The following is a 7,258-nucleotide window of genomic DNA, read 5'->3' as shown; positions in this document are numbered from 1 at the left end:
AGTATTCCATTGTGTAGATATGCCAAAGTTTTTTAATCCATTCATCTGCTGATGGGCTCTTAGGCTGATTCCAAATCTTAGCTATTGTAAATTGTGCTGCTATGAACATAGGGGTGCATATATTCTTTCTGATTGGAGTTTCTAGTTTCTTGGGATACATTCCTAGAAGTGGGATCACTGGGTCAAATGGGAGTTCCATTTTTAGTTTTTTGAGGAAACTCCATACTGTTCTCCACAGTGGCTGCACCAGTCAGCATTCCCACCGGCAGTGCACAGAGGTTCCTTTTTCTCTGCATCCTCGCCAGCATTTGTCATTTGTTGATTTGTTGATGATAGCAATTCTGACAGGTGTGAGATGGTACCTCATTGTCGTTTTGATTTGCATCTCTCAGATGATTAGTGACTTTGAGCATGTTTTCATATGTCTCTTGGCTTTCTGAATGTCCTCTTTTGAAAGGTGTCATTTTAGATCCTTTGCCCATTTTTTGATTGGATTACTTATCTTCCTTTTGTTAAGTTGTATGAGTTCCCTGTAAATGTTGGAGATTGAACACTTATTGGAGATGTCGTTGGCAAATATGTTCTCCCATGCAGTGCGTTTTCTTGTTGTTTTGTTGATGGTTTCTTTTGCTGTGCAGAAGCCTTTTATTTTGTCCCATTTGTTTATTTTCTCTTTAGTTTCCATTGCCCTGGGAGCTGTGTCGGTAAAGATATTGCTTCTGCATATGTCTGAGATTTTGCTGCCTGTGGATTCCTCTAACATTTTTATGGTTTTCCGTCTTACATTAAGTCCTTTATCCATTTTGAGTTTATTTTTGTGTATGGTGTAAGTTGGTGGTCTAGTTTCATTTTTTTTTTTTTGCATGTGTCTGACCTAATTTCCCAACACCATTTATTGAAGAGACTGTCTTGACTCCATTGTATGTTCTTGTCTCCTTTGTCAAATATTAATTGAGCATAGTGGTTTGGGTTGATTTCTGGGTTCTCTATTCTATTCTATTGATCTATATGTCTGTTCTTGTGTGAGTACCAGGCAGTTTTGAGAACAGTGGCTTTGTAATACAGCTTGATATCTGGTATTGAGATCTCTCCTACTTTGTTCTTTCTCAGGATCACTGCAGCTATTCGGGTGTTTTTTTTTTGTTTTGTTTTGTTTTGTTTTTCCAGATGAATTTTTAGAGAGTTCTTTCTAGATCTGTGAAATATGCCGTTGGTATTTTAATGGGGAGTGCATTTAATTTATAGGTTGCTTTGGGTAATATGGAAATTTTAATGATGTTGATTCTACCAATCCATGAACATGGTATGTTCTTCCATCTGTTTATGTCTTCCTCTATCTCTTTTGTCAACATCTTGTAGTTTTCTGAGTACAGGTCTTTTACCTCCTTAGTTAAGTTTATTCCCAGGTATCTTAATTTTTTGTGTGCAATGGTAATTTGGATTTTTTTAAAATCTCTCTGTAAGTTCACTGTTGGTGTATAAAAATGCCATAGATTTCTTGACGTTAATTTTGTATCCTATTACATTGCCGAATGCATTTATTAAGTCTAATAATTTTTTGATGGAGTCTTTAGGGTTTTCTATGTACAGTATCATGTCATCTGTGAATAATGACGATTTTACTTCTTCCTTTCCAATTTGGATACCTTTTATTTCTTCTTCTTGTCTCATCGCTTTGGTTAGCACTTCCAGTACTATGTTGAACAGGAGTGGTCAAAGCAGGCATCCCTGTCTTGTTCCTGTTCTAAGGGAAATGGTTTTAATTTTTGCCCATTGAGTATGATGTTGGCTATAGGTTTGTCATATAAGGCTTTGATTATGTTGAGGTATGTTCCTTCTATTCCCACTTTGCTGAGCGTTTTTTATCAGAAAAGGGTGTTGGATTTTGTCAAATGCCTTTCCTGCATTAATTGATATGATTATGTGATTTTTATCTCAATTTGTTTATTTGATGTATCATCACGTTTATTGATTTGTGGATATTGTACCAGTCTTGCATCCCTGGAATAAATCCCACTTGGTCATAGTGCATGACCTTTCTAATGTAATGCTGGATCTAGTTTGCTAGAATTTTGTTGAGGATTTTAGCATCTATGTTCATCAGGGATATTGGTCTATAATTCTTTCTTGTGGTGTCTTTATCTGGTTTTGGGATTAGGGTAATGCTGGATTCATAGAAAGAGCTTGCAAGTGTGCCCTCCTCTTGAATTTTTTGGAATAGTTTGAGAAGGATTGGTTTTAGTTCTTCTTTGAATGTTTGGTAAAACTCACCTGTGAAGGCATCTGGTCCAGGGCTTTTGTTTGCTGGAAGCTTTTTGATTACTATTTCAATTTCATCAGTAGTTATTGGCCTATTCTGGTTTTTTGATTCGTCCTGATCGAGTTTTGGAAGCTTGTATTTTTCTAGGAATTTGTCCATTTCGTCGGGGTTGTCCAGTTTCTTGGAGTAGAGTTGTTTGTTGTATTTTTTTTTGTACAATCTTTTGTATATCAGTGGGGTAAGTTGTTCCTTCACCTCTTTCATGTCTGATTTTGTTTATTTGGGTACGCTCTCTTTGTTTTTTGGTGAGCCTGGCTAGTGGCTCATCAATCTTGTTAATCCTTTCAAAGAACCAGCTCTTGGTTTCATTGATCTTTTGTATATATTTTTTTGTCTCTATGTCATTTACTTCTGCTCTGATCTTTATTATTTCCTTCCTTCTGGATACTGTGGGATTTTCTTGGTGCTCTCTTTCTAATTCTTTAAGTTGCAAGGTTAGATAATTTATTACCAGTTTTACTTGTTTTTTGAGGTAGTCCTGTAGAGCTATGAACTTCCCTCTCAGGACTGCTTTCATTGTGTCCCATAGATTTTGAATTGTTGTGTTTTCATTGTCATTTGTTTCCAGGATGCTTTTTAATTCTTCTTTGATCTCTTTGGTAACCCAATAGCATGCTATTTAGCCTCCAAGTGTTTGATGTTTTTTTTCATTCTTTTTATTGTAGTTGATTTCTAGTTTTATGCCATTGTGGTCTGAGAAGATGCTTGTTATGATTACTGTTCTCTTGAATTTGAAGAGACTTTGCTTGTGTTCTAATATGTGGTCTATCTTTGAAAATGTCCCCTGTACAGTGGAGAAGAATGTATATTCTGTAGCTTTGGGGTGAAATATTCTGAAGATGTCAATTAATTCCATCTGATCTAGTGAGTCATTTAGGATTGCTGTTTCTTTGCTGATTTTTAGAGGATTTACCCAGTGGTGTCAGCGGGGTATTAAAGTCCCCTACTATGACTGTATTGCTATCAATTTCTCCCTTGAAATCTTCCAGAAGTTGATTTATGTATTTGGGTGCTCATGTATTGGGTGCATATATGCTTACCAGAGTTATATCTTCTTGATGAATTGCTCCCTTTAGTATTATGTGGTGGCCTTCCTCATCTCTTGTTATGGCCTTTACTTTGAGGTCTATTTTTTCAGATATAAGTATCACAACTCCAGCTTTTTTCTCATTTCCATTTGCCTGAAAATTTTTTCCATCCCTTCACTATCAGTCTGTGTGAATCCTTTGTTCTGAGGTGGGTCTCTTGCAGACAGAAAATATATGGGTCACGTTTTATTTCTTTTTAAAAAATTTTTTTAAAAAAAATATATTTTATTGAATTTTTACAGAGAGGAAGGGAGAGAGATAGAGAGTTAGAAACATCGATGAGAGAGAAACATAGATCAGCTGCCTCCTGCACACCCCCTACTGGGGATGTGCCTGCAACCAAGGTACATGCCCCTGACCGGAATCGAACCTGGGACCCTTCAGTCCTCAGGCTGACTCTCTATCCACTGAGCCAAACTGGCTAGGGCATGGGTCATGTTTTCTTATCTATTCATCAACCCTATGTCGTTTGATTGGAGCATTTATTCATTTTTCGTTTAATGTTATTGTTGATAAGTACTTGTTTGTCATTATTTATATTCTTTTTTATTGCTTAAAATATTACAAAGAGTAGAACATTTGTCTCCTTTCTTTTTTCCCCTTGACCTTCCCCCAGCCTCCCCTACCCCCCAGTGTCTTGTGTCCATTGGTTATGCTTATATGTATGCATACAAGTCCTTTGGTTAATGTTTGTGTTCCTTCTTGCCTTTCTGTTTCTTCTTTTTATAGCAGCCCCTTTAACATTTCTTGCATTGCTGGCTTGGTGGTAATAAACTCTCTTAGCCCCTTTTTGTCTGTGAAGCTCCTGATTCCACTTTCAATTTTGAATGATAACCTTGCTGGGTATAGTATTTTTGGATTCAGTCCCTTGCTTTGCATCCCTTTGTATATTTCATTCCATTCCCTTCTGGCCTCATGTGTTTCTGTTGAGAAATCCATTGATATTCTAATAGGAGATCCCTTGTAGGTAACTTTCTGTATCTCTCTGGCAGCCTTTAATATTCTTACTTTGTTGTTGGTGTTTGCCAATTTAATTATGATGTATCTTGGTGTCAGTCTTTTGGGGTTCATTTTGTTTGGGATCCTATGTGCTTCTATGACTTGCGTAGATTTTTTCTTGCCAATATCAGGGAAGTTTTCTGTCATTATTTCTTCAAACAGGTTTTCTATTCCTTCTTTCTCTTCCTCTCCTTCTGCGAATGTTGTTTAGTTTTCTGTTGTCCCAAAGCTCCCTTAGGCTCTCCTCTTGCTTTTTAAGTTTTCTTTCCAGTTGCTGCTGTGTTTGTGTGTTTTTTCTTACCTTGTCTTCTAATTTGCTGATGCGGTCTTCAGTCTCTTCCATTCTACTGTTTAACCCTTCCATTGTCTTCTCTATTGCCGCTATGTCATTCTTCATTTCCTCTTGGTTCCTTTTCATGTTGGTGACATTCTCATTCAGCTCCTTATATTTCTCATTGAGTTGTGTGTATTTGTCATTGAGTTGTGTGTATTTGTCATCCAGCCATTTGAGCATCCTTATAACTAGTACTCTGAATTCTTTCTTTGACATGTTGCTAGCCTCAACTTCATTTAACTCCCTTTCTGGTGATTTCTCTTTTTCTTTCCATTGGGGATTGTTTTTTTTTTGTCTTCCCATGTTTTGCTGTAATGTTTTAATTGTAGATCAGTTTGCTTTGCTACCCCAGGTTCTTTTGGGGATGGTGCTACTGGTGTGATCTCTCAGGTCTCCTGTGCTTGGTAATTTAATGTAGCTCCCTACTTGAACTATTTGGTTTCTCTTTATGTAGGCCTGTGAGCTGGAAAGGCACAACTGTGGTGTCTAGAAGTCAGTAGCCATGGAGAGGTGTGTCCCAATTTTTTCTGTCTTGTATCCTTGTTTGAAATCGCGCGTTCCCAGCAGGAACTCACAGTGTCACCCAGGAGCCATCTGTTGGGGTAGTGGGCCTCAGGAAGCCTGTGCTCTGGAAAGTCGTGACTGTGGTGTCCAGCGTGCTGTAGTTGTGGGGTGGGCAGACTCAGCTTTTGCTGCTGCTTCTATGGTTGGATACACGTGCCCCCAGTGACGGCTCACAGGGGCACCCATGGTGCATTTGCCAGCAGGGTGTACTGACGCACTCTGAAGGGCCCTGGTGCTGAAGCCACACGATTGTGGTGTCTGTGGACAGGTATCCCAGAAGAGGGAATTCAGAGTTTCTACAGCCCAGCAGTGCACCCCTGTTTGTATAAGTGTGCATCCAGCGGGGTTCACAGTGGTGCCCAAGGGCTGCCTGTGGAGCGGTGGGCTTGGGAGGTCTGTGTGCTGGAAAAGCGTGCAATTAACTGTCCAAATTTCTGCAGCTGCGGGGTGGGAAGACTCAGTTTTTGCTGCTGTGCCTGTGGTGGCGGCCCACAGGGGCACCCATGGTGTGTTTGCCAACACAGCACACTGAAGGTGTCTGAAGGGCCCTGGCACTGAAGCTGCACAATCGAGGTGTCTGTGGGCAGGTATCCAGGATGAGTGAATTCAGAATTTCTACCGCTGGGGGGAGTGTGTCCCTGTTTGTCCAAGATTGCACCCAGTGGGGGCTTACAGCGGCTCCCAAGTGCGCCCTTTGGATCAATGGGCTCAGGGGGCCTGCTCACTGAAAATGTGTAACTGTGGCAGTATGTTTGCTAGTACGGAGCTCTGACGCTCTATGAGGGGCCCTGGCACTGAAGTTGCACAGCTGGGGTGTCTGTGGGAAGTTATTCAGGAGGAGGGAATTCAGAATTTCTACTGCGGGGCAGGGCATCCTTGTTTGTACAAAATCACACCCAGCCGGGGCTCACATGGCTCCCAAGAGCTGCCTATGGAGTGGTGTGCCCAGGGGGCCTGCGCGCTGGAAATGTCTGTGGTGTCTGGAGAACTGCGGCTGAGGAAGTTGCACTTACTGCTGCGGGAGCCGTGCACCTTTGGAGGCGGAAGTCCCAGGGTCCGTGGTTCTGCAGGTGGGACAGCAGGATTTTGGCTGGAATGGCTGCCAAGTTGCGGGCAGTGTCTAAAGCCTGTCTGGGTGGTGGTGCTGATGAGTTCCTAGAAGAGGCCACTCTCCCCTTCAAGATGGTGTGGGCTCCGTGCCCGAGTCCTGCAGTCCCGGGAGTGCCCGCAGCGGTGGTAGTCTCTCCCTGTCCCAGAGATCCTGGTCTGCCAGCCTCTGCTGCTCCTGCCGGATTTAACTGTCCCTCACTCACTCACACACACAACACACACATCCACACACTCTCCTTTCATCCCCTCACTCACTCACTCACTCACTCACTCACTCACTTCCTCTCCCTCACCTCTGTCCTGCCAGCCGCCATCTTTTTTCTGAAAACATGATCTTTAAAATAAAAAATATTTAGCATAACCAATGAACACAAGACACTGGGAGGGTTGGGGTGACCGGGGGAAGGTCTATGGGGGGGGAAAAAGAGGTATGTGCTACTATTTGTAATACTTTAAACAATAAAATAAAAAAATTAAAAAAAATCAATCATATTTGATTTAAAATTACTGGACTATATTTCCTTTGTTTTAAAAGAAAAGGGATAAAGACTATATATGTTATGATCAACCTTAACCTGAGATGTTTTTTTTGCTCCTCTACCCCATATCACCACTGATGTTGTAATATAGGTAAAATAAAAAATTATATAATCTAAGTCATGATGCTTAAACCTGGTATGTTGTTTTCAGTGACATTGTTTTACTTTGTGTGAAATTTAGAGCTTATTTTAACTGACCTTTGGATCTGTAATATGTTCTGGAAAGTATTAAGGGACTTGGAAGAGAAATTGCTTTTAGATTTTCACTGAGAGAATGAGAATTTAACAACTCATTATGTCTATC

This window comes from Myotis lucifugus, unplaced genomic scaffold, assembly GCF_000147115.1.
Source record: "Myotis lucifugus unplaced genomic scaffold, Myoluc2.0 scaffold_2, whole genome shotgun sequence".
In the NCBI taxonomy this organism is placed as follows: domain Eukaryota; kingdom Metazoa; phylum Chordata; class Mammalia; order Chiroptera; family Vespertilionidae; genus Myotis; species Myotis lucifugus.
The sequence above is the reverse complement of the archived record's forward strand: the minus strand, read 5'-3'. Positions refer to the sequence as shown.